This window comes from Sturnira hondurensis, unplaced genomic scaffold (genome assembly GCF_014824575.4).
Source record: "Sturnira hondurensis isolate 20B ecotype Veracruz unplaced genomic scaffold, ASM1482457v3 Scaffold0012541, whole genome shotgun sequence".
In the NCBI taxonomy this organism is placed as follows: domain Eukaryota; kingdom Metazoa; phylum Chordata; class Mammalia; order Chiroptera; family Phyllostomidae; genus Sturnira; species Sturnira hondurensis.
The window spans coordinates 1,204,439-1,229,398 of NW_028085172.1; the positions used below are offsets into that span (position 1 = coordinate 1,204,439).

The window sequence follows — 24,960 nt, forward strand, 5'->3', positions numbered from 1 at the left end:
TAGGGAGGTCAGAGTAGTGATCTTGCTTAGTGCATGATGTCTAGCATAAAAGCCATGGGAGTATAAGAATTAACCTAGGGAAAGAGTATACAGTAAAAAAAAAATGCAACAATCTAAACTGAACCTCGAGGAACTACAAATTTTAGACACTAACTTTATTGTTGTTTGTTACAGTTGTCCTACATTTCCCCCCATTGCTCACCAAAGATTTCTTCCTTCCTTCAGCCTTTCCTTCCTTCCTTCCTTCCTTCCTTCCTTCCTTCCTTCCTTCCTTCCTTCCTTCATTCCTTCATTCCTTCATTCCTTCTTTCCTTCCACTTTCTCCTTCATCCTTTCCTTTTTTTCTCGTTTATCCTTCCTTATCTTTTCTTTTTTTCACTATAATCCACTTTAGTGCCAGCAGCCTATGGGCCAAGGCCAGACAATAGTTCAAGGCCAGTTTGCTGTGGCATGGTACACTATGAGACACCCAGGGCGGATGGGCCTGCCATAAATCCAAACCCATGAATCTGCGCATGAGTGAATGGGATAATTATTGATACCCTCTATTTCCTAATCATTGTCCCAGAAAATCTCTGTAATAATCAGTATATGGCAGCTTTTGCTATAAAAATAATCCCAAAAGTTTACTTCTTTAATTTGTTATATATCTATTTCAGGTTTTAAAGGCAAAAGAGATGGAAACTAATGAACAATCCACTGTCATCTAAACCCACAATCTCCATTCTTAACAGTTAGAGAGAGAGAAATCTGGGAAGTTGTATATCAGCTTTTGTGTGCCTCAGTCCAGAAGGAAAACCTGTTATTTCCTCTTGCAGTTGTAGTGATCAGGACAAGTCACTCACGCCTCTCTAATTAAAGGAGGGCTGGAGAATGCAGACTAATGCATGTAATTCTGGGAGACACCCCTGTCTTCACTGCAGTGTACTGTTCTGGTCACTTAGCATTTCTTCATTCTTTCTCCCCCACACTTATGATACATTCAAATCTTCAACAAATGATGAAACCCAAAGTCTCATTCATCCAAGACATTAAGCTCAAAGTCTGGTATCTCAGGGTGATGTCCAATAGTTTTATTCAATGGTTCCAAAGATAACTTGTCCTAGACTAGAGGTCTATGGACAAAAAAGAAGAATCAGGCCCTGGCTGGTGTAGTTCAGTGGATTGAGCACAGGCCTTTGAACCAAAGGATCACAGTTCAATTCCCAGTCAGGCCACATGCCTGGGTTGCAGGCCAGTTTTCATCAGGGGATGCATGAGAGGCAACCATACATCAATATTTCTCCCCTTCTCTCCTTTCCTTCTCCTCTAAAGATAAATAAAATCTTTCAATTAAAAAAAAAAGAATCATCTACCTCATGTATACTGCACTGTTAATATGGAATGGAGATAAAGTGACCAAAATAAACCCTGATCTCATTCAGAAAGGGAAAGAGAGAGGTAATGGGATCCATAGAAACCTGAACTCTGATAAGAATACTGTCTAGCCCAGAATACTGTTCTGGGCTAGAGAACACTTTTTGACTAAATCTAATTCTGTTTCCAAAAAACAAAGAACCTTGATTCTACTCTCTGAAGTGTTCTTGCTTTCCCATTATCCTTTTGAGATTTATCTAAATCTCTTTAGTATTGACAATCTTTTTTTGTCCTGGAAGCTCTTGGAGAAAGCTGAAAGACCTAAAAATTGTTTTGAGTCTCAAAGAATTTATAATTTACTCAAGTGCCCAGTTTCTTAGCAATATATAATTATCTAAAAAAATAGTATATTTCCTATTTATTTAATATCAATTTGTTTAAAGTCAATGCTTATATTTACTTTCTCATCTTCAAACCCCTTTTAATTTGAAGGGGTTATCTTGAGGCTTAAGATAGTTTACTGAAACTCATAGCTGTAATGACCCTTACCTGTGTCAGTCATTGAAAGGGAAGATTTTACTGGGAGGTATGTCCTTAACCTTTCTGGGGCCTTGAAGCATTGTGATTTCATTTGAGAAGTTTTAGCAGCATGTGTAATATCATATCTCTCTGACATTTGTCAAGAAACTGAATTTAAACTGATTTCTGTCTCTGAAAGATCCCTCAATATTTTTTCCTAGACTGTAGTATCTCAAAGATATTGGTTCTTCCAATAATGTAAGGCTGGGTTGCTGCAATCACTCTATTCTCTTTTTTTTCTTCTTGACATCTAAGCAGTTTATTACTCAGCTTGATATTTTCTTGTGATGCCTTCCCAAATGCACTCTAAATATTTATTCTCCCATGGTATTTATTGGCTCATATATGTATCATTATGAATGCCTCCTACTTTTTCTCCTAACAAACTATTTATTTTATTGTAAAGCAGCTTCCATTTGCCTATCAGAAAGCACAATTCTGACCCTTTACTTAAAAAAAAAAACTTCATATATAACCAGGGGAGCATTTATGTACTGAATACCCATTCTGTGTCCGTTGTGATTTCATGTGTTATTATGTGTAATCCTTGCATCAATGTAGTAAATAATTACCCCATTCACTCACGAGTGTTTCTGATATAGGGAGGTAAAGCAACTTTTCCAAGTTAAATCGTGTTAACTGACAAAGCTAGCCTTATGGACTTGAACTACCTTGACTCCAAACCACTAACCTCACTCCCTCCATTATTACCCATGAAGGAGTTAAAATAATGGATGAAATCTATAATCTCTAAGCAATTAAACAAGCTCTAGTCCTGTGAATGGTTAAGATTTTGAACATTGCAGATACAGTTTGTCTGATTTAAAATATCAGAGTCCCATGTACCTTGGTATCATCCTTAAATAAGCACTGCAATTTAACACATCTACTATATATATTTAGAATGTCTTTTTTCTTCAGTTTTTTTATTTTTATTTTTTTAATTTTTTTATTTAATTATTTTTCAAGTACAGTTTTCTGTCTATTACTCCCATCCCATCCCACCCACCATCCTCCCCCCTCCCTCCCATTTCCACCCTTCTCAGTTGTTGTCCATGTATCCTTTATATAGGTTCCTCTAAATCCCTCCACTATTTCCCCTGAAATTCCCTCCCTTTTCCCCTCTGGTAGCTGTGCCCTGTTTTCTATTTCAGTGTCTTTGGTTATATTTTCCTTCCTTGTTTGTTTTGTTGTTCAGCTTCCTGTTAGAGGTGAGATCATATGGTATTTGTCCTTCAACACCTGGCTTATTTCACTCAGCATAATGCTTTTCAGTTCCATCCATGTTGTTGCAAAAGGTAAGAGCTCCTTCTTTCTTTCTGCAGCGTAAAATTCCATTGTGTATATGTACCATAGTTTTTTGATCCATTCATTTACTGACGGGCACCTAGGTTGCTTCCAACTCTTGGCTATTGTAAATTGTGCTGCTATGAACATTGGGGTGCATAGGTTCTTTGGGATTGGTGTTTTAGGGTTCTTAGGATACAATCCCAGCAGTGGAATTGCTGGGTCAAAAGGCAAGTCCAATTTTAGTTTTCTGAGAAAATTCCATACTGTTTTCCATAATGGTTGTACCAGTCTACAATCCCACCAACAGTGGACCAGAGTCCCCTTTCCTCCACACCCTCTCCAACATTTGTTGTTTATTGCTTTGTTTATGATAGCCATTCTCACCGGTGTAAAGTGGTATCTCATTGTAGTTTTAATTTGCATCTCTCTGATAGCTAGTGATATTGAGCATCTTTTCATGTGTCTCTGGATCCTCTGTATGTCCTCCTTGCAGAAGTGTCTGTTCAAGTCCTTTCCCCATTTTTTAATTGGGTTAGTTGTCTTCTTAGAGTGAAGTCGTGTGAGTTCTTTGTATATTTTGGAGATTAAACCTTTGTCTGAGGTATCATTGGCAAATATGTTTTCCCATACAGTTGGTTGTCTTTTTATTTTAATGCTGTTTTCTTTAGCTGCGCAGAAGCTTTTTATTTTGATGAGATCCCATTTGTTTATTCTTTCCTTTATAGTCCTTGCTCTAGGGGACATATCAGTAAAAATGTTGCTGCGTGAAATATCTGAGATTTTCCTGCCAATGTTCTCCTCTAGGACTTTAATGGTGTCATGGCTTATATTTAAGTCTTTTATCCACCTTGAATTTATTTTGGTGTATGATGTAAGTTGGTGCTCGAGTTTCATTTTTTTGCATGTAGCTGTCCAGTTCTCCCAACACCATTTGTTGAAGAGGCTATCTTTACCCCATTTTATGATACTGCCCCCTTTGTCGAATATTAATTGACTGTAGAGATTTGGGTTTATTTCTGGGTTCTCTATTCTGTTCCATTGGTCTATGTGCCTGTTTTTATGCCAGTACCAGGCTGTTTTGATTACAGTGGCCTTGTAATACAGTTTGATATCAGGTATTGTGATCCCTCCTACTTTGTTCTTCTTTCTTAACATTGCAGCTGCTATTCGGGGTCTTTTATGGTTCCATATAAATTTTTGAAGTGTTTGTTCTATGTCTGTGAAATATGCCATTGGTACTTTAATAGGTATTGCATTGAATCTGTAAATTGCTTTGGGTAGTATGGACATTTTGATGATGTTAATTCTTCCAATCCATGAACACGGTATACGTCTCCATTTGTTTGTGTCTTCCTTGATTTCTGTCTTCAGTGTTGTGTAATTTTCTGCATACAGGTCTTTAACCTCCTTGGTTAGATTTATTCCCAGATATTTTATTTTTCTTTTTGCTATATCGAATGGGATTTTTTTCTTGATTTCTGCTTCTGCTGATTCATTGTTAGTATACAGAAATGCCTTTGATTTCTGGATATTGACTTTGTATCCCGCTGTTTTGCCAAATTCATTTATTAGTTCCAGCAGTTTTTTGGTAGAGTCTATAGGATTTTCCATGTACACTATCATGTCATCTGCAAACAGTGACAGTTTTGTTTCCTCCTTTCCGATTTGGATGCCTTTTATTTCCTTTTCTTGTCTGATTGCTGTGGCTAGAACTTCCAATACTATATTAAATAGAAGTGGTGAAAGTGGACAACCTTGTCTTGTTCCTGATCTTAGTGGAAAAGCTTTCAGTTTTTGCCCATTCAGTATGATGTTGGCTGTAGGTCTTTCATATATGGCCTTTATTATATTGAGGAATGCTCCCTCTATTCCCACTTTGCTGAGTACCTTTATCATAAATGGGTGTTGTACCTTATCAAAAGCTTTTTCCGCGTCTATTGATATGACCATGTGGTTTTTGTCCTTGCTTTTGTTTATGTGGTGTATTACATTTACTGATTTGCGGATATTGAACCATCCTTGCATCCCTGGGATGAATCCCACTTGGTCATGGTGTATGATCTTTTTGATGTATTGTTGGATGCGATTTGCCAATATTTTGTTGAGGATTTTAGCATCTATGTTCATCAGTGATATTGGCCTAAAGTTTTCTTTCTTTGTTGTGTCTCTATCTGGTTTTGGAATTAGGATAATGCTCGCTTCATAAAAAGAGTTTGGGAGTTTCCCATCATTTTGGATTTTTTGGAATAGTCTGTGAAGAATAGGGGTTAGCTCTTCCTTAAACGCTTTGTAGAATTCTCCTGTGAAACCATCTGGTCCGGGGCTTTTGTGTGATGGGAGTTTTTTGATTACTGCTTCAATTTCATTTGCTGTTATTGGTCTGTTCAGGCTTTCTACTTCTTCTTCATTGAGTTTTGGAAGATTATATTTTTCTAGAAATTTGTCCATTTCACCTAGGTTTTCAAATTTCTTGGCATACAGTTCTTCATAGTAATTCCTTACAATCCCTTCTATTTCTGTGGTATCAGTTGTAATCTCTCCTCTTTCATTTCTGATTGTGTTTATTTGTGTCCTCTCTCTTCTTTTCTTAATGAGCCTACTTAAAGGCTTGTCTATTTTGTTTATCTTTTCAAAAAACCAACTCTTGGATTCATTGATCCTTATAATTGTGCTTTTGGTCTCTATGTCATTTAATTCTGCTCTGATCTTGGTTATTTCCTTCCTTGTACTTGCTCTGGGCTGTCTTTGTTGTTGTTCTTCGAGTTCTTGCAGGCGTCGGGTTAGGTTGTTTGTTTGAAATGTTTCTATTTTCTTTAGGTAAGCCTGTATTGCTATGAACTTCCCTCTCAGGACTGCCTTGGCCGTGTCCCATAAGTTTTGGGTTGTTGTGAGTTCATTTTCATTTGTTTCCAGAAACTTTTTGATTTCTTCCCTAATTTCAATCTTGACCCATTCGTTGTTTAATAGCATACCATTCAGTCTCCATGATTTTGGATGTTTGGGGTTTTTTCCTGTGGGGTTGGTTTCTAATTTCAGTCCCTTGTGGTCAGAGAAAATGCTTGGTATGATTTCAATTTTCTTGAATTTGTTGAGGTTCATTTTGTGTCCTACCATGTGGTCTATCTTTGAAAATGTTCCATGTGCATTTGAAAAGAATGTGTATTTAGCTTCTTTGGGATGAAGCGCTCTATATATATCAGTCAAGTCCATTTCTTCTAGAGTTTCATTTAATGCTGCTATATCTTTGTTGATATTTTGTTTGGAAGATCTGTCCATTTTTGACAGTGGGGTGTTAAAATCCCCTACTATAATTGTGTTGCTGTCAATATCTTTCTTGAAGTCTTCTAGGATTTTTCTTATATATTTGGGTGCTCCTATGTTGGGTGCATATATATTTATGATGTTAATGTCTTCGTGCTGGATTCTTCCCTTGAGCAATATGAAGTGACCTTCTGGGTCTCTCTTTATGGCCCTTTTTTTGAAGTCTATTTTGTCTGATATTAGAATTGCTACCCCGGCTTTTTTTTCTTGTCCATTTGCTTGGAAAATTTGTTTCCAGCCTTTCACTTTTAGTCTGTGATGGTCTTTTGTCCTGAGGTGGGTCTCCTGTAGGCAGCATATGTGTGGGTCATGCTTTCTTATCCATTCAGCTATTCTATGTCTTTTGATTGGAGCATTTAATCCATTTACATTCAAGGTTATTATTGATAGGGACTTATTCATTGCCATTTTTGTACCACAGTTCCTCTCTGTCTCTCTCTTTTCCTTCCTTTCCTTAAAGCAGCCCTTTTAGTATTTCTTGTAGAGCTGGTTTGGTGGAGGCATATTCTTTTAGACTTCTTTTGTCTTGGAAGCTCTTTATTTGGCCTTCTATCTTGATTGAGAGCCTTGCTGGGTAAAGTAGCCTTGGTTGTAGGCCTCTGGTTCTCATTACTTGAAATATTTCTTGCCATTCTCTTCTTGCTTGGAGTGTTTCCATTGAGAAGTCAGTAGCTAACCTTATTGGGGCTCCCTTGTATGTTACTTCCTTTTTCTCCCTTGCTGCCTTTAGGATTCTCTCTTTGTCTTGAAATTTTGCCATTTTAATGATGATGTGTCTTGAAGTGGGCCTCTTTGGGTTCCTCTTGAATGGGACTCTCTGTGATTCCTGGATTCGTGTAACTTTTTCTCTCATCAAATTAGGAAAATTTTCCATCATTACTCTTTCAAATAGGTTTTCTATCCCTTGTTCTTCTTCTTCTCCTTCTGGTATTCCTATTATTCGGATATTATTACGTTTCATATTATCTTGCATTTCTCTTAGTCCATCTTCATTCTTTTTGAGCCTCTTTTCCCTTTCTTGCTCTTTCTGGGAGATTCTTTCTACTGTGTCCTCCAACTCACTGATCCGATCTTCTGCCTCATCGATCCTGCTTTTCATTCCTTCTACTGTGTTCTTCAGTTCCGAAATTGTATTCTTCATTTCCTCTTGTCCTTTGGTGATAGTTTCTATTTCCTTTTTCATGTTGATATAGTTTGCGGAGAGCTCATGGTAGCTCCCCTCTAGTTTCTGGTAGTTCCCCTCTAGTTTCTGGTAGCTCATTGTGAGCTCTTTGAATTTCCTGATAACTAGTGCTTTGAATTCAATATCTGATAGCTGACTTGCCTCTCTTTCATCTAACATTATTTCTGAGACTTCCACCTTTTCTTTCATTTGAGCATTGTTTCTTTGTCTTCCCATTGCTTATGAGACTCTTCTTGTTAGCTTCAGCTTCTTAAATTGATCTGTTCTGACTGCCTAGGTTTATGGTGTGAAGTTCTGTGGTAGAATTCCTGTGAAATTCAGTGGTACAGTCTCCTGCAGGTATCTTGATGTTCTCTGCTTCCACCTACTCCTTTCTTTGTGTGTGTGTGATCAGCTTGCGCACTTCCTCCTGAGGGCCCATCCTCCCGACCCTCCGTCGCTTACACTGCCCAGGCCGCGGGAATGGGGGCGTGCCTCCAAGAGGCACGCTCTGCAGGAGGGAGGCTCCAGGATTGCCCAGGCGGGCCGCAGCCTTGGGTCGGGATTCCTACAGGATTTGGGCCAGCAGCCACCTCTAGAATATCTTTTTAAATTTATTTAATTATTGTTCAAGTACAGTTTTCTGTCCTTTATTCCCATCCCAGCCCACCCCCCAGTGCTCCCCACCTCCCTCCCATTTCCACCCCCTGCCTTAGTTTTTGTCCATGTGTCCTTTGTACTTTGTTCCTGTGAATCCTTCCCCTTTTCCCCTGAAATTCTCTCCCCTCTCTCCTTTGGTTCCTGTCAGCCTGTTCTGTATTTCAGTATCTTTGGTTATATTTTGCTTTCTTGTTTGTTTTGTTGGTTAGGTTCCTGTTAAAGGTGAGATCATATGGTATTTGTCTTCTACCACCTGGCTTATTTCACTCAGTAAAATGCTTTCCAGTTCCATTCATGCTGTTGCAAAGGGTAGGGGCTCCTTCTTTCTTTCTGCTGCATAGAATTCCATTGTGTAAATGTACCATAGTTTTTTGATCCATTCATTAACTGATGGGCACCTAGGTTGCTTCCAGCATTTGGCTATTGTAAATTGTGTCAATCGTAGACTTTTTGATACTTTTTTCTACTTCTATTTTATAGGAATCTTGCAAGGGTTAGTATAAGTGAAACAAAGGAAACCTCCTTCAAGTGCAAAAATGACAAGGACACCACACCAAACTAACATCTGGTGACCACATTATCCAAATATTTAATTTAAGGAACTGATAGAAATAGCACTTGTTTTTTTTTTAATGTATTAATCTTGTCTCACTTATTTTCTAATTCCTCGATTCATTCTGTGATACTTTTTAGATTTTTTAAACAGTTAATGCTGCTTTTTGTAACACTCAATTCACACTCTCTTTTTTTCAGTTCTTTCACACTTCCAGAAAATCATCACTTAAAACTGACATTGTGTGTCTTATATCTTAATATACTCCATCTTTTCCTCAACCATCAATCTTGCCATGGCTATCTTTGTTAAAAAGACATGACCCGAAATAAAAATAAGAAATAATCTGCCCTGGCTGGCATAGCTCAGTGAATTGAGTGTGGGCCTGCGGACCACACGATGGTGGTTTGATTCCCAGTCAGGGCACATGCCTGGGTTGCAGGCCAATTCCCAGTAGGGGACTCAGGAGAGGCAACCATACATTGATATTTCTCTCCTTCCCTTTCCCTCTAAATATAAATAAAGAAAATCTTTAAAAAATAAATAAGAAATAATCTTTATTCAAAATGTGTTCATTATAACAGTCCTGTGCAATGTTTACAAATGGAACAAGATAGTAATATGAGTTACAATTTTGTCATCGATGACACCATTCCATCATTCAGCCTCTGTTGTTTTTGTAACTGGTGACAATCAATCATTTTAGTTTTGTTTAAAAATATCTCTGTAGTTAAAAATAATATGTAATATAAATAATGTAAATGTTCAATAAACTAGAACAACTCCATCACCAAAAGACAAATACCAGTACTTTAAAATTTTATGCTCATATATTTTACAAAGCTATTTATATATGTATGCATATGATGTATCTGGATTTTCTTTTTAAAATACAGAGGTATTTCTAATATCTTTGAAAATATTTTAAGGACTACCACATTCTAATTCATCACACCTTAATTTTGTCAATCAATCTACTATGGTTACATATTTATCTATCTTTTAAAATTTGGGGGGCTTGAGGGTACAGGAGTAAACACAACTATGCCACGGATAGCTTTTTAGTGTTATTTCCTTAGAACTGATGCTTGAAATTGAAAATTTTGGGTCAAGGTTTAGTGATATTTTCAAACCTCCAAATACATATTGTGAGATTGCTTTCCACAATTATAGAAGACCATTCTGCGCAGTGTGGGCCCAGCTCCTACTTGAAAATGCACAGGACCAATGCCCACAGATAGGTTCTTCCTTGGGGAATCAGGCCTGCATTGTACCTAGGCGACTTTGAGACTTGCCTTTTGCTAAAACTCCCTCACCCTGAATTGAGGCACAAGTGCTTATTGTAACTTCCTAAAGTCTGTGCTAAACCTCCCAAGAATGAGTGTAACCAGTTCAACCACTTTTTCCTTTGCATTTGCAAATATCCTTCTTCTGTGATGTAATTTGTGGCATCCTCTCCTTTGTTTTCTATAAAAGGTAACCACCTAAAGCCAACCTGTGCATAGTAAATGAGGACCATCATGTTATATGACCAGAAAAGCAATGAAAGCTGGTCAAGGCAAGGGCTGAGGCTTTTTCTCTTCTTGAGAGAGAAGTCATGCTGTCCTTTTTCCTCCACAGGACTCAGTAGTCCACGTGAATTTCTCCTATCTCATTCACAATGTCACAGACACCATGAGCCAGGATCCTTATCAGCTGGCACCCAGGACCAGGGACTCAGGGCTATGAGATGTCATTGTAGATAACACACCAACTTGGTTGGAGAACACATGCATCAGCCCAGGTAGGGACTGATGACACTGAGTGCTTTTCGGTTAGGTTGTAAGGTGTGTTGGATTTCAGAGGTAAAGCGGTTTCTTCCTAGGTTGCTTTCTCTTGTGACTGCTTTGCACCTGTACCTTCTTTAATAGGCAGGAGTCTTGCTCTCTCTCCCAAGTATTTACTGCAATCTTACAGCACAGGTCGAGCAATTAAGAGCCACAAGAGCACTCACTGCAATGCTGTAAAAACACTCACAAGCCCATCCCCATGGCACAATCCCCAAATAGGCCTGGGCTTGGGAGAAAGAGCAAAGATTTTCCCTTTCATCAGCTTTAAAAAAACATCAACTAGTTATAGGACAATTTATAAGAATGTCAGAAAATGCTTTCTTTTAAGCTGCCTCTTGTAGTCCCTTCAGTTTTTGCCCTTTCTCTCTATCTGCCTGCATAAGAATTTAAAGATGCAGGTGGAGAAAAAGCAAGTCTCAAAGTGGCCTAGGTACAATGCAGGCCTAATTCCCCATGGGAGAACCTATCCATGGGTGTGGGTCCTGTGCATCTCTGAGTGGGAGCTGGGCCCACACCAGGCAGAACAGTCTATACACAATGGTCATACAACTTTAGTGTTTCAGCAGTAAATGGCTGATAATCATTTTATTCTAGCAAGTGCTGGTATTGATTAGAGAAAATACCATTCTTTTGATGATTAGTTTATATTAACATATATTGTGTTTTTAGCACTTTACTAATACTTGGTATTTTTTAGTGTCCTTGAAAGTACAATATTTTATTTACAAAGCCTTGCCAAAAAGGTGTATTACTAGACTCTTACAGGTGGAGCATTTGAGGATAATGATAGAGAGTTCAATATATTGCTCCAGGTAACTCAATGGAAGAGCTGAGATTATAGGTCACTTATAGCACCCCTCAAGGTGATCCTTCTCTCTCTTTTCCATCTAGTCTTCTCTGAATGACTACCCCCTAGGTACAGCCATGCAGAGAGATTCATACCTCCCACCACCCTGGGACTGGACCATGGCCTCCATTTAGTTCCCTTTCTTTTTTTTTTCTACTAAACACATGCATTATAATGGGTGCCACCAAATCCTTTTAAAAAGTTGTGGTACATTTAATCAATGGAATTCTATGCAGCTGTAAAAAAAGAAGGAGCCCTTTCTTACCTTTTGTGATAGCATGGATGGACTTATAGATTATTATGCTAAGTGAAGTAAGCCAGTCAGAGAAAAGCAAATGCCACATGATCTCACTTACATGTGGGACCTAAATGAACAAAATAAACTAATGAACAAAATATAAACAGAGGCATGGACACATGCAACAGATAGAGAGCTGTCACAGGGGAGTGGGGAAAGGGGAACTGGAAGAGATTTGCCAAAGAACAGATATATATTTATATGCAAATCCCATGGACACACACAACAATGTGATGAAGGCAGGAGGAGTGTAGGAGCGTAGTGGATTGAGGAAAAAGGGGAAAATTGGGAACATCAGTAATAATGTCAAAAATGTAAATAAAATTATAATAAAGAATAAGTTAAAATATCTCAGAAGCCATATTGCTATATTATAATAAAAATCTGTTAAGAGCTGAGATAGACCTTTAAAATATTGGGCCAACTCCTTCATTTTACAGAGAAGAAACTGAGGAAAGGTTGTGTGACAGCTTCATATGGAAGCTGGCCCTGTGAAGGAATTCATATTCATCATTGTTAGTTAATCTAAGCTGTATGTGGAGGAGTATAGTGGGGACCCACATGTGTGCCTGCACCTGCTAGGGAGCCAATCACATTTTCTCAGTTTTCCTCTTTCACTATGGGGGTGACTTGTCCCACAAGTCCCCCCATCTTCCATGGATGAAAGTGACACTACCAAGACATGATCTACTTGGGGAGGAGAGGTGGCCAGTTTCTCAGAGGATAAAGGCTAGGAGCCCTCTCCTCCATGGCTTTTTTGGGTTGTAATACACAGGGATACTGGTGGTAAGGATCAAACTGTAGATAACATTTCAAAGAAATCTGAGGGCTTACTCTGAGTCAGTGTCTGTCAGGAAAGGGGGTTGTAGAAACTTTGGGAGACATACTCATTTCCTGCTTGGACCCTTATCATATGTACAAAAGCACTCTTAGCAAAGCAGGTTTCACAGGTCTTTTAGGAATTCTTTCTTATGCCTGATTACTCCAGATCCCACTCTAGCAAGGCAAGAGGCTGTGCCACCTCCCTCATCACAGGTTTTCAGGCTTAAGTAGATTAGAGCCAGGAAGTGCTTCTCCCAGAGGACATGGGGACTTGGGCTATGTCAGAATAGCCAGGGGGCGAGGGTACATCACTCCCTCTCTGTTGCAGTCTCCCGAGTTCTTCCATGAAGGCCTCCGAAGTGTCTGGCTTAGGTTGCCCTTCTCTGTGAGGAGTCTTACCCATTATGGACTAACTGACCATGCTTTGGGGCAGGGGGAGTAAGCAGAAGCAGCATTTGCTACAAGAGATAAGCTTTCTCTCCTTGTGGCTCACATTCCGGAGGTTACTCATTCACCCTTAGCCATGGGAGGTAGTTACAACTCCTGAAACCAGGCAGAGAGGTTCCCAACATTTCATATTCTGTCCTCTTCAGCCATGTATTGTTATTATGACATTCTTCATTGGAAACATGCAGTGAAATCTCATATCTACTTCTCACTTGTCACAAGATGTTACGTAATTTGTAGATTAATTTTATACTGTTAACCAGTGATAATTAGAATGCTAACATTTAAATTAATTTAGTCATCACTAGTGGCATTTATTTTTCCTCTGTGATGCCCATTGCTTTGTTTTGAAGTTATTTTTTGATCACTAAAGAATATAAAAACACTATGGAATTTTCCTGTGGGAAATTTTTCTTTAGTGTTTTCATTCTAGCATAACTGTTTAAATGTCTGCTTATTCCATTCCATTACTTGCTTACATATATTCAGAATCACATATTTTTATTGTTAGGGTGGGTGGGGATAGGAGGAAGCTCCGGCTGGACTTTGCCAAGACAGAAATCCTCACAGTAACCCGAGTCCGAGGAAGAGACCACCAATGCTATATTGCTGCTTTGTTCAGAGGGCACCAATCCCCAGCTCCCCCAGGGAGCCAACAAAAATAACACTCTATGACATTCCCTGCTTGGGTACGACTTCCCTGGCCTGATTTTGCAGGCCGGGGAACCTCGCTTGGGTGAACAAACCTCAATAAAGCTCTTTATTGCCTCCTTTGTGGCTGATTGGCATTTCTTTCTCGGTGGAGCCTAAGAAAACCTCTCATTTGGTTCTGAAACCCGGGATGAGTTGTTGTCTGCTGAAGACTGCTCCTCTCCCTACTCCAGGAGAAAGCCTCATGGCCGCCCCACCAGTCCGGACAAAGAACCAGGGTAAGTTCCGCTGCCCTTAAGTTTCTGGTCCCCGAACACTGATTCTGGGCCCCGGTCTGGAGAGACTGGAGAGACTGCTCTCCACCAAATCCCAGCACTGCGTCGGGGTGACCCTTCCTGGAGATGCTGCTCTCCCTGCGCTGAGAGTCTCTAGGCACTGAAGGAGCCGTTCCTATTCCTAGATCCTCATTTTTACCAACCACATCAGCAGATTGGGTTGAGGGGCACCGATTCCCATCTGCTGCTCCTTGTGGGACCAGGAATGAGGGGGCAGGAGTCCAAGCCAGATCCTAAGTCACCTCTAGGGTGCCTTCTGAAAAATTTGAAAGTAATTGATCTTGGCCTCAAGCAAAAATGGCTGAGTTTTCTATCCACTACGGCCTGGCCATTAATTGCACTCCCGCCCGGCTCCCACGCAAGTTCTCCTTGCCTGAGGGAACCCTGAACCCGTCTGGCCTCCTAAGCCTGCTGCCCCAGAGCATTCGTCCCCCTTTTCTGATCCCCCTGAAGACCCTGCTACCCCTCCTCCTCCTTATCAGCCCTGCCAGCAGCCACTCAGTCCTGGCTCCCCCTTCTCAACCAGTTTCTCCCTCTCCCTGTGAAGACCCAGCTACCCCTCCTCCTCCTTATCAGCTCCCACCAATGGTTACTCCAGCCAGGTCCCCCCCCTCTCAACCGGATTCCCCCCCCTCCCTCTGAAGACCTTTCTTCCCCTGTTAGCTCACATACTTGCTCCCACCTGAATCTAGAGGCCCTAGACTCCCTTATTTGCCCCCTCTGGGAAGTGGCAGGAGCAGAAGTTGTAGTTTGGGTCCATGTTCCTTTTTTCACTAGCTGACCTCTCTTCAATTGAAAAATGCCTAGGCTCATTCTCCACTAACCCTACCAATTTTATCAAGGGATTCCAGTACCTAGCCCAGGCTTATGACCTCACATGGCATGACCTGCACATCATTTTTACTTCCACTATGACCCCAGATGAGGGCAACCACATCTGGACTGCAGCTAGGGCTCATGCCAACCAAACCCCCACCACTAATCCTCTCATGCCAGTAGGGGCTGAAGCTGTACCAGAGGCAGAACCAGGCTGAGGCTACCAGGTAGGACAGGCAGGTTGGAGACGCTGTGACCAAATGGTCGAGTGCCTGATAGCAAGTATGCACCAATCTGCCCAGAAAGTAGTCAATTATGATAATCTCAGAGAGGTCACCCAAGGCCCCGGAAAAAAGGACCAGTGCTGTTTTTCAACAGACTAAACGAGGCAATGGTGCTCCATACCTGCCTCGACCCGGTTTCTAACACTGGGGCCACTGTCCTAGCTACTCACTTTATCTCCCAGTTGGCCCCAGACATTAGAAGAAAACTAAAAAAGGCCGAGGATGGCTCCCAAACCTCCATCTGAGATCTGGTAAATAAGGCATTTAAGGTTTTCAATAACCGGGAAGCAGAGGCTGAGGCTGCCCGCCAGGCTCACCTACAGCAAAAAGTAGCCCTGCAAACCCAGGCCATACTAGCAGCCTTGCGGCCAGCGAAAAATACCGGCCCCGGGGGTGAAGCCTAAGTCCAGGCCAAAGAACACCCCACCGGGGGGCCTGTTTCAAGTGTGATGAAAAAGGGCACTGGTCCTGCCTGTGTCCTCAACCTCGGCCACCAACGAAGCCTTGCCCTGAGTGCCGACAGCTTGGCCACTAGAGGTATGCCTGTCCCCCTTAGAGGCTTGTCTCTGGCGCCTCTATGCTGGGGACCAGCTGATCAAGGTGCGGACTCTTCCCTGGTCATGCCAGCCTAGGCAATTGAAGCTTCCCGGACTCGAAGACCCCTATCACCCTCACTGAGTCCAGAGTAATGCTGCAGGTAGTGAGTAAGTCCATCTCTTTCCTAGTAGACATGGGGGCTACCTACTCTGTTTACCATCTTTTTCAGGATCTCAGTCATGGAGGTTGACGGGACCCCGTCTTGTCCGTGGAGAACCCCCAGTTTAGCTGTAGTCTGGATGGCTTTCCCTTTTCCCATTCATTCCTTGTCATACCCTCCCGCCCTATTCTGCTCCTAAGACAGGATGTTCTCAAGTTACTAGGCACAAAACCCAACCCCTTCCCTCTCCCTTATCCTCCCGCTGTTGGAAAACCCAACTCCTCCTCCTGCTCAGCCCATTTCCCCCTCCCTGAATCTCACCAATCCATCCTGTCCTTTCCATCTGTTTACAGAGGAGAGACAGAGAATTGCGGTTAGAGTCTTAGCTCAACCGATAGGCCCAACATACTGCCCAGTTGCCTACTTACCAAAACAGCTTAACCCTAGCCTACATACATGGTAGCTGTGCCTCCAGGCATTAGGGAGCACAGCTGAACTCGGGAAGGAAGCCCTCAAACTCACTCTATGCCAAACTGTTACTGTATTTTCCTCTCATCGCCTTACGGACCTGCTATTCCACTGAGCTCTCTCTCTCTTTTGAGCCCTTCCGGTCTACAGGAATTCTACCACCTGTTCGTTGAGGGGACAGCCCTGTCTCTCCAGCTCTCACCATGCCTCAACTCAGCTAACCTCCTTCCAACCCCCACTATGGATATAGAGCCTGCCCTCTCTTTCCCAGAAGTACTAGACTTCCTGGGTCAGCCTCTAGACTGTCTACCATCTACACAGCGGCTATCTACATAGCCACTTGGCTTTGTGGAAGGAAAGGGGCTTCCTCACTACTAAAGGTTCACCTGTTGTTAATGCTTCCCTCATTGCCAAACTCCTCCAGGACACAGACCTACCCGCTACCATAGCAATGGTCCACTGTAAGGATCACCAGGCCTCACAGGACGCTGTTTCCCGTAGCAATGCCCGAGCGGATGCTGTGGCTCGAGAACTCACCGCACAAGCCCCGCCACACTGCATCCTCTTTCTGACCACTGATATTTGCCCCACCTATACCCCCCGAGAGTACTCCACTCTCCTCCAGCAGGGCGGGTGGCCAGGAAATGAGGGATGGGTCTTCCTCAATGGAAAAATAGCCCTACCCCAAGAACAGGCCACTGCACTTCTCTCTGAAATTCACCAATCTTTACACATTGGTCCGAAAGATCTGATGAGATTTCTAGACACCTTGATTATTCATTCCACTCTTTTCCAAGCCATCAAGGAAGTCCACTCTAAATGTGCCATTTGCTCCAAGACACCCACCCAGGGAGGGATGAAGTCTTAGGTCCCGGGCCATCAACTACATGGACACCTCCCCAGACAGGATTGGCAGGTCGACTTTACACACATGCCTCCCCACAAGAAATCCCGCTACCTTTTAACCTTTGTTGACACGTTTCCAGGTTGGATTGAGGTCTATCCCATGATAAGAGAAACAGCGGATATGGTGGCCAACTTCCTCCTCAACCACATCATCCTACGATTTGGGCTGCCCTCCTCTATCCAATTGGACAATGGCCCAGGCTTCATCTCCCAAATTGTCCAGCAGGTCTCCTTCTCCCATGGCATCACCTGGAAGCTGCACATCCCTTATCATTGCCAGTCTTCTGGTAAAGTTGAATGGCTAACAGAATCCTAAAAACCCATCTAACCAAACTTACCAACAGGACAGCCCTTTCAAAGTACTGTACGGCCGCTCTTTCCTTATTAACCATAACCTGCCAGTATATACTCCTCCTCTGGCCTCCTATCTGCCCTATCTCTCTCACCTCCAGCATCTTTTCCATGAACATGCAGACAGAGTTCTTCCTCCTGTGGGGGGTGTCGGGAGACAGGCCCAGTCACTCTCCTACAGCCTGGAGACCAGGTATTACTCAAAGAGCTCTGACCTGGACCGCTCCAGCCCAAGTGGACGGGGCCTCATACTGTTATTCTAACCACTCCCAGAGCAGCAAAACTGGTAGGTCAGACAGTGTGCGTCCACCTCTCCCACCTTAAGCCTGCCCCTGCCTCAGGAAAGTGATAAGTGCAGCCCATAGAAGATACCCGAGTCCGCTTTACTAAAACACCAAGTTCTCCCAATGAAGTCTCTACAAATCCTCCTTCTCCTCCTTCTTGCTTACCTATCCCTGCCAAAAACCCCTCCTAACCTACAAACCAAATACATCTAGAGATTCTTCATACGTGAAATATATCGCAGAAATGGACAGGTAAATTCTCACTCTGTCACTTTTGCGGACTGCCCTCCCTCTGGTTGCTCTACATCCATCTGTCTCTCTGCTCCCAAAAGTAGCTTTAAGAGGGCTAGACAGCTGGACTGCCAGGCATGGATTGCACATTCTCTGCTTCCTCTATGACTAGACAAAAATTAAGTGCAAACTCTGGCCAGACACATATGGAGGCTGCCTCTTCCACTATTGTAGATACCATACATAGAGTACTCTCCAGTCATGGCGCTTTACCATTTATGATCCACAGGACTCTAGATAGGAACAAGGAGTGAAGGGAAAACTATACAAAAGCCTCTCATATTTGTATCCCCAGAGTTCCATTGAAATATACTGAACTCTTGTTCCAGAACCATGGAATACAACCCTATTAACTAATACCATATTAACACATGAACAATCCTTGCAAACACAGATCTGAAAAAGAAAACAGAGTGCCCCTTTTTCTTGGCTAAGCTTCATACGCCAAGGAATCCAACTCTTCAATATCACTGGCATAGGAAACGTCACCGAGTGTTTCCTGTGTGCTTTTCTTGACCACTCCCCTATTGCGGCAGTTCCCATATCCCCTCCCCTCAAGGTCATGAACTCCCCGACACCTTTTTTCCTAAAGGATGTACCTCTCTTTCAAAACATAATGAACAGTCACAAAGTATGTTACACTACTGCAGGCGCTTCCTCATGCGACGAAACCGGGCAGCTATGGGGAACCACTACCAACCCCCCAGGTACATTTTTCTGGTGCAATGGAACACTGTTTCAGACCATTCACTCCTCCTCAGCCTTCCCCTGCTTCCTGACTGTACTGACCCCACAGCTTATGCCAAGACCCCACCACTCTTGAAATAACCCTGTGGTGGCGTTCCCTATTTTTTAGCACCCTGGCCCCAGTCCTAGGGCCAATCAAAATAATCTGCATACTATTAATGCTTTGCCCCTGTTTCCTGAGATTCCTCCAGGAAATAATTTGCGAAGCTTCCAGGATTACTTTTCACCAGATGTTGCTTCAGACACAAACCTACTCACCCCTCCCTGGTGAACTAGAAACAGTTGACCTCTAGGCCCTCCCCTCTACGCCCCTCCTGTCAGCATGAAGCAGCCAGATGAAACATGGTGCCCCTTATCCTATCAAAGAGGTCCAAATGTTAGGGTGGGCAGGGATAGGAGGAAGCTCCGGCTGGACTTTGCCAAGACGGACACCCTCACAGTAACCTGAGTCCGAGGAAGAGACCATCAATGCTGTATTGCTGCTTTGTTCAGAGGGCACCAATCCCCAGCTTCCATGGGGAGCCAACAAAAATAAAACCCCACGACATTTTCTGCTTGGGTGCGACTTCTCTGGCCTGATTCTTCAGGCCAGGGAACCTCGCCTGGGTGCACAAACCCCAATAAAGCTCTTGATTGATTACTTTGTGGCTGATTGGCATTTCTTTCTTGGCAGAGCCTAAGAAAACCTCTCACTTATTACATTTTTAATTTAAATTATATGCTAATTTTCTTTTGGTATGGCATGCAATTTTTAGATCTACCTTTCTATAAATCATAATTATGATTTGTAAAATTTTTTAAAAGATTTTATTTATTTATCCTTAGAGAGAAAGGGAAGGAGAGAAATATCAATGTATGGTTGCCTCTCATAAATCCCCTGCTGGGAACTGGCCTGCAACCCAGGCATGTGCCCTGACTGGGAATCGAACTGCGATACTCTGGTTTGCAGGCCCACACTCAATCCACTGAGCTACACTAGCCAGGGCTTGTAACATATTTTAAAATTTCATTGTACATGTACACAAAATTTTATTTGCTAAACTATCATATTAACTATGCTAATTACTTACTTTTTAAAAATAAAGCTGGAATGAATGTCCTTGTGTATTTTTATGATTCTATAGTGAGAAAAACTTCCTTATGATAAGTCATATGTTTAGAAGAATTTAACTATGGTCACTCACAAGAGTGATATCTTAGGATAACAAGGTATGAGCACTTGTGCAATTCCTGATATGTATACCATAATTCTTTTCTCAGAGTAAAATGTTATTTCCATCGATTCTTATGAAGATGTCTAAAGTTGTACACCATGGCTAATCTATTTCATTATAAACTTAAAGTTGTAAGCTTTCTACATAATTAGAAAAGCGAACTGAGGTATTTATTAGTGGAATACATACCTTTGTGCTGAGATTTGGTTTGGGGAAAATAGGATGACATATAATTTCTCAGCATATATACTAATTTCAAGTGATTAAATAATTAAAGACATTTAAATTTGTTTTTTAAATACGTTTGTAAAAATATCACTGGAATTTTAATAAAGATTAATTTAAACTTGTAGATTGCTTTGTAAGTATGGACAGTTTAATAATATTAAATCTTCCAATTTATAAAATAGAAAATCATTATATACATTATTTCATATGAATTTTTTATTGTTCAAGCATAGTCGTCTTCTCTTTCCCTGGAACCCTAACCCCTCCCTACCCATCCCTATCTTCCACCCTCAATTCTACCCCCTTTTGACTTTGTCCATGAGTTCTTTATACATATCCTTGATAACCCTTCTTCTATTTCCCCCATTATACCTCTTCCTTCTCCCCTCTTGTTACTATCAGTTTGTCCTTTATTTCAACTTTCTGCTTATATTTTGCTTGCTTCTTTGTTTTGTTGATTAGGTTTCATTTATAGGTAAGATCATATGGTATTTGTCTTTTATCACCTGGCTTATTTCACTTAGCGTAATGTTCTCCAGATCCATTCATGTTCTAAAGGGTAGGAGCTCCTTCTTTCTTTCTGTTGGGTTGTATTTCATTGTGTAAATGTAGCATAGTTGGTTTTTTTTTTTTATCCGTTTATTTACTGATGGGCATTTAGGTTGCTCCCAACACTTGGCTATTATAAATTGTGCTACTGTGAACATTGGGGTGCATAGGTTCTTTTGGATTGGTGTTTCAGGATTTTGGGGGTATAATTCCAGCACTGGAATTGCCAGGTCAAAAGGCAGTTCCACTTTTAGTTTTCCACCATGGCTGCACCGGTCTGCATTCTCACCAACAAGATACTAGGGTTCCCTTTTCTTCACAACCTCGTCAGCAGTTGTTGTTTATTGATTTGGTTATGATTGGCCTCTTTAATTTTCTTTAATTATTTTCATTATAATCTTTTCAATTTCAGCAGATAAGTATTTCACCTCTTTAGTTGTTTTACCTAAATATTTTATTTTATTTTTTTGGTGCTATTGTAAATAGGGTTGTTTTCTTAACATTTTTCAGATTATTAATCAATAGTAACTAGAAAGGTGACTGATATTTTGTATTTTGATTTTGTATTTTTCAACATTACTTAGTTTACTAGTTTTAATTGTTCTTTTTGTTTGTGTGTGTTTTGTGTGGAGTCTAGGTTTTTCTATATACAATTATTTTATGTGCTAACAGGGACAATGCTGCTTCATCCTTTTTATTTTAATGTATTTATTTGCTTTTATTGACTAATTACCCTGGCTAGGATTTCCAATACTATGTTAAACAGAAGTAGTGAGGATGTACATCCTTGTCTTGTTTGAGACCTACAAGAAAAAGCTTTTAGTTTTTCACTGTTGAGTGTGACATGTAAGGGAGGGGAAAAATGCCCCCTTTTTTCCCATTGATTTTTTGGCTATACTAAGAATTAAGATGTGAGACAGATTAACAAGAAAAAATGACCAAATTTAATTACATATGTACATGCAGAGCTTTTATAATAATATGGGGCCTAAGGACAAACCCAACAATTATGGCTTATTTGCCATCTTGAGAAAGGGAAAAGGGGTAATTATTTAGGACTTCAAAGGAGTGGAAGGCAGGTCATTCACATAGAGATAGAAAAGCGAATGTTCAGTAAACAAATACTTTCTGGGTCACCCAACAATGGGGAACAGAGAGAACTTTGATCAAATGAAGCTCACACGCCTCTCCCTTTCTATCACAACTGATTAATATTAAACTATAGTTTTCTATGATGATGGCTTCCTGGAGCAGGTCCTCTATCTAAATTCTTTTATGCAGTTAGGAGAAAGGCCAATCATACTTCCTGAGACTTTTGTTTCTTAAAATTAACCATCCAGTTAGCTCAGTTAGTTAGAGCATGTCCTGATGTGCCAAGGTTGTAGGTTTGATCCTCTGTCAGCGCACAGATGAGAATCAAGCAATGAATGCATGAATAAGTGAAACAACAAACTCTCTCTCTCTCCTTTCCTCTCCACCTCTAAAATCAATCAGTAAAAAATAACCCATTTAAAATAATAAATAAACCAAAAACGGCATTAGTGTTACAGTGGCAAACTCTGCTCCTTCAAGATATTGGCTATAGGCTTTCATATATGGCCTTTATTAGTGTTGGGTAACTTCTTCAACTCCCAGTTTGTTGAGAATTTTATTATGGATGAATGTTTAATTTTGCCAAATACTTCCTATAATCTATTTTGAAAATTACATAAATTATATCCTTTATTCCATCAATGTGGTGTATCATGAAAACAATTTTTTGTAGGTTGAGCCATCTTTTCATCCAAGGAATAAATTTTACTTGGTAGAATTCACCAGTGAAGCCATGGACTTCTCTTTATGAAGAGATTGTTGACTATTGATTCAATCTCCTAACTAGTTATAGGGCTGTTTAAACTTTTTTTGCTACATGATTTAATCTTGGTAGGTTGTATATCTCTAGAAATTTATCGGTTTCTTTTAGGTTATCCAGTTTATAGGAAATTATTCCTAACATCATTCTATGAACCTGTTTTACATTTTTGTGGTATTAGATTTAATGTATTTTATTTATGTGATTATTTAAGTCTTCATTCTTAATTTTCTCAGTTTAGCTGAAAATTTGTCAAGTTTGTTTATCTTAATGAAAATCAGGACTTCCAGCCAAGATTGAGGTGTAGGTAGATGCACTGTGTCTCCTCACACAGTGAGGAGAATTTGTTACCACAAAATTTGAATTTGTAACAAATTTTGAATTTGTTACAACAAATTCAAAAACAAACAAACAAAAACAACCAGGACTGACAGAAAATCAAACTGTATGGAAGCCTGACAACCAAGGAGTTAAAGAAGAAACATTCATCTAGACCTGTAGGAGGGGCAGAGATTGGCAGCTGGACAGAGAGTACTCGAGGCAGGGCTGTGGCTGGCAGACCCAGTGAGGTGGCAGATTGTGGACTGCCTGGTCCCATGATCATGAACAGATAAACCAAGAACAACTGGGAAGCTGACACAGAATCAAACCTCTGATTGAAAACACCTGTGGGGTTTGAGGGAGCAGCTGGAAAACCTCCCAGCCTCACAGGAGAGTGCTTTGCAGAAACCAATAGTGTCCTAGAATGTGCACAAGCCCACCCACCCGGAAATCAGCACCAGAAGGACCCAATCAGAATGTGGGTAGTGAGGGAAGTGAGTGAAAATTGGCAGTCAGGCAGTGAAACACAAATACTATATGATCTTACATTTAACAGGAACCTAATCTACAAAACAATTGAGCAAGCAAAATATAACAAAAGACACCAAAATTGAGAACAGGATGACAGTGACCAGAGGGGAGAGGGGAGGGAATTAAAGGGAAAAAGAGTGAAGAGTTTGCAGGAACAATTATAAAGGGCACATGAACAATAACAAGGGGGGAGTGGAAACAGGGGAGGGAGGTGGAGAGGGCTGGGGTATTGGGCTGAGGTGGGGGGTAAAGACAGAAAACTGTACTTGAACAACAATTAAAAAAAAAAGAAGAAGAAAAGCAGAGAGTGGAGCAAGCAGCATTGTTCCCTCTCAAAAACCTCCCCCGCATAGGACATCACAACACAGTGACATGAGTTGCCCTGCTCTGGTGTACACCTAAGGTTCCGCCTCTTACTCTGTAACAGGTGTGCCAAGACAAAAGAAAATGGCCCAAATGAAAGAACAGATCAAAGCTCCACAAAAAATACAAGTAAGTGATGAAGAGATAGCCAACCTATCAGATGCATATTTCAAAACACTGGTAATCAGGATGCTCACAAAATTGGTTAAATATGGTCATAAATTAAATGAAAAAATGAAGGCTATGCTAGGTGAAATAAAAAAAAAATGTACAAGGAACCAACGGTGATAGGAAGAAAACCAGGGCTCAAATCAACAATGTGGACAAGAAGGAAGAAAGAAACATTCAGTCATAACAGAATGAAGAAACAAGGATTCACAAAAATGAGGAAATTCTTAGGAATCTCCAGGACATCTTTAAATGTTCCAAATCATGGGAACATTTCATAGGATTACCAAAGGAGAAGAGGAAGAGCAAGAAATTGAACACTCATTTTAACAAATAATGAAGGAGAACTTCCCCAGTGTGGCAAAAGAAATAGACTTCCAGAAAGTCCAGGAAGCTCAGAGAGTCCCAAAGAAGTTGGATACGAAGAGGAACACACCAAAACACATCACAATTACAGTAGCCAAGATTAAAGATAAGACTAAAAAGAAACATAAAAGAAGCAAGAGAAAAAGAGACAGTTACCTACAAAGGAGTGCCCATAAGACTGTCAGCTGATTTCTCAAAAGAAACTTTGCAGGCAAGAGGGGCTGTAAAGAAGTATTTGAAGTCATGAAAGGCAGGGACCTACATCCAAGATTACTCTATTCAGGAAAGCTATCATTTAGAATGGAAGGGCAGATAAAGTGCTTCTCAGATAAGGTCAAGTTAAAGAGTTCATCATCATCCAGCCCTTATTGTAT

General features: G+C 40.9%; 1 non-coding gene across 1 annotated transcript; it reads right to left on the reverse strand.

Annotated features, from left to right (window-relative positions):
• Positions 1-376: 376 nt before the first annotated feature.
• LOC118997203 (small nucleolar RNA SNORA42/SNORA80 family) lies at positions 377-507 on the reverse strand. The gene has a single exon (XR_005068635.1). It is a non-coding gene; the product is annotated as a small nucleolar RNA SNORA42/SNORA80 family (small nucleolar RNA).
• Positions 508-24,960: the final 24,453 nt, after the last annotated feature.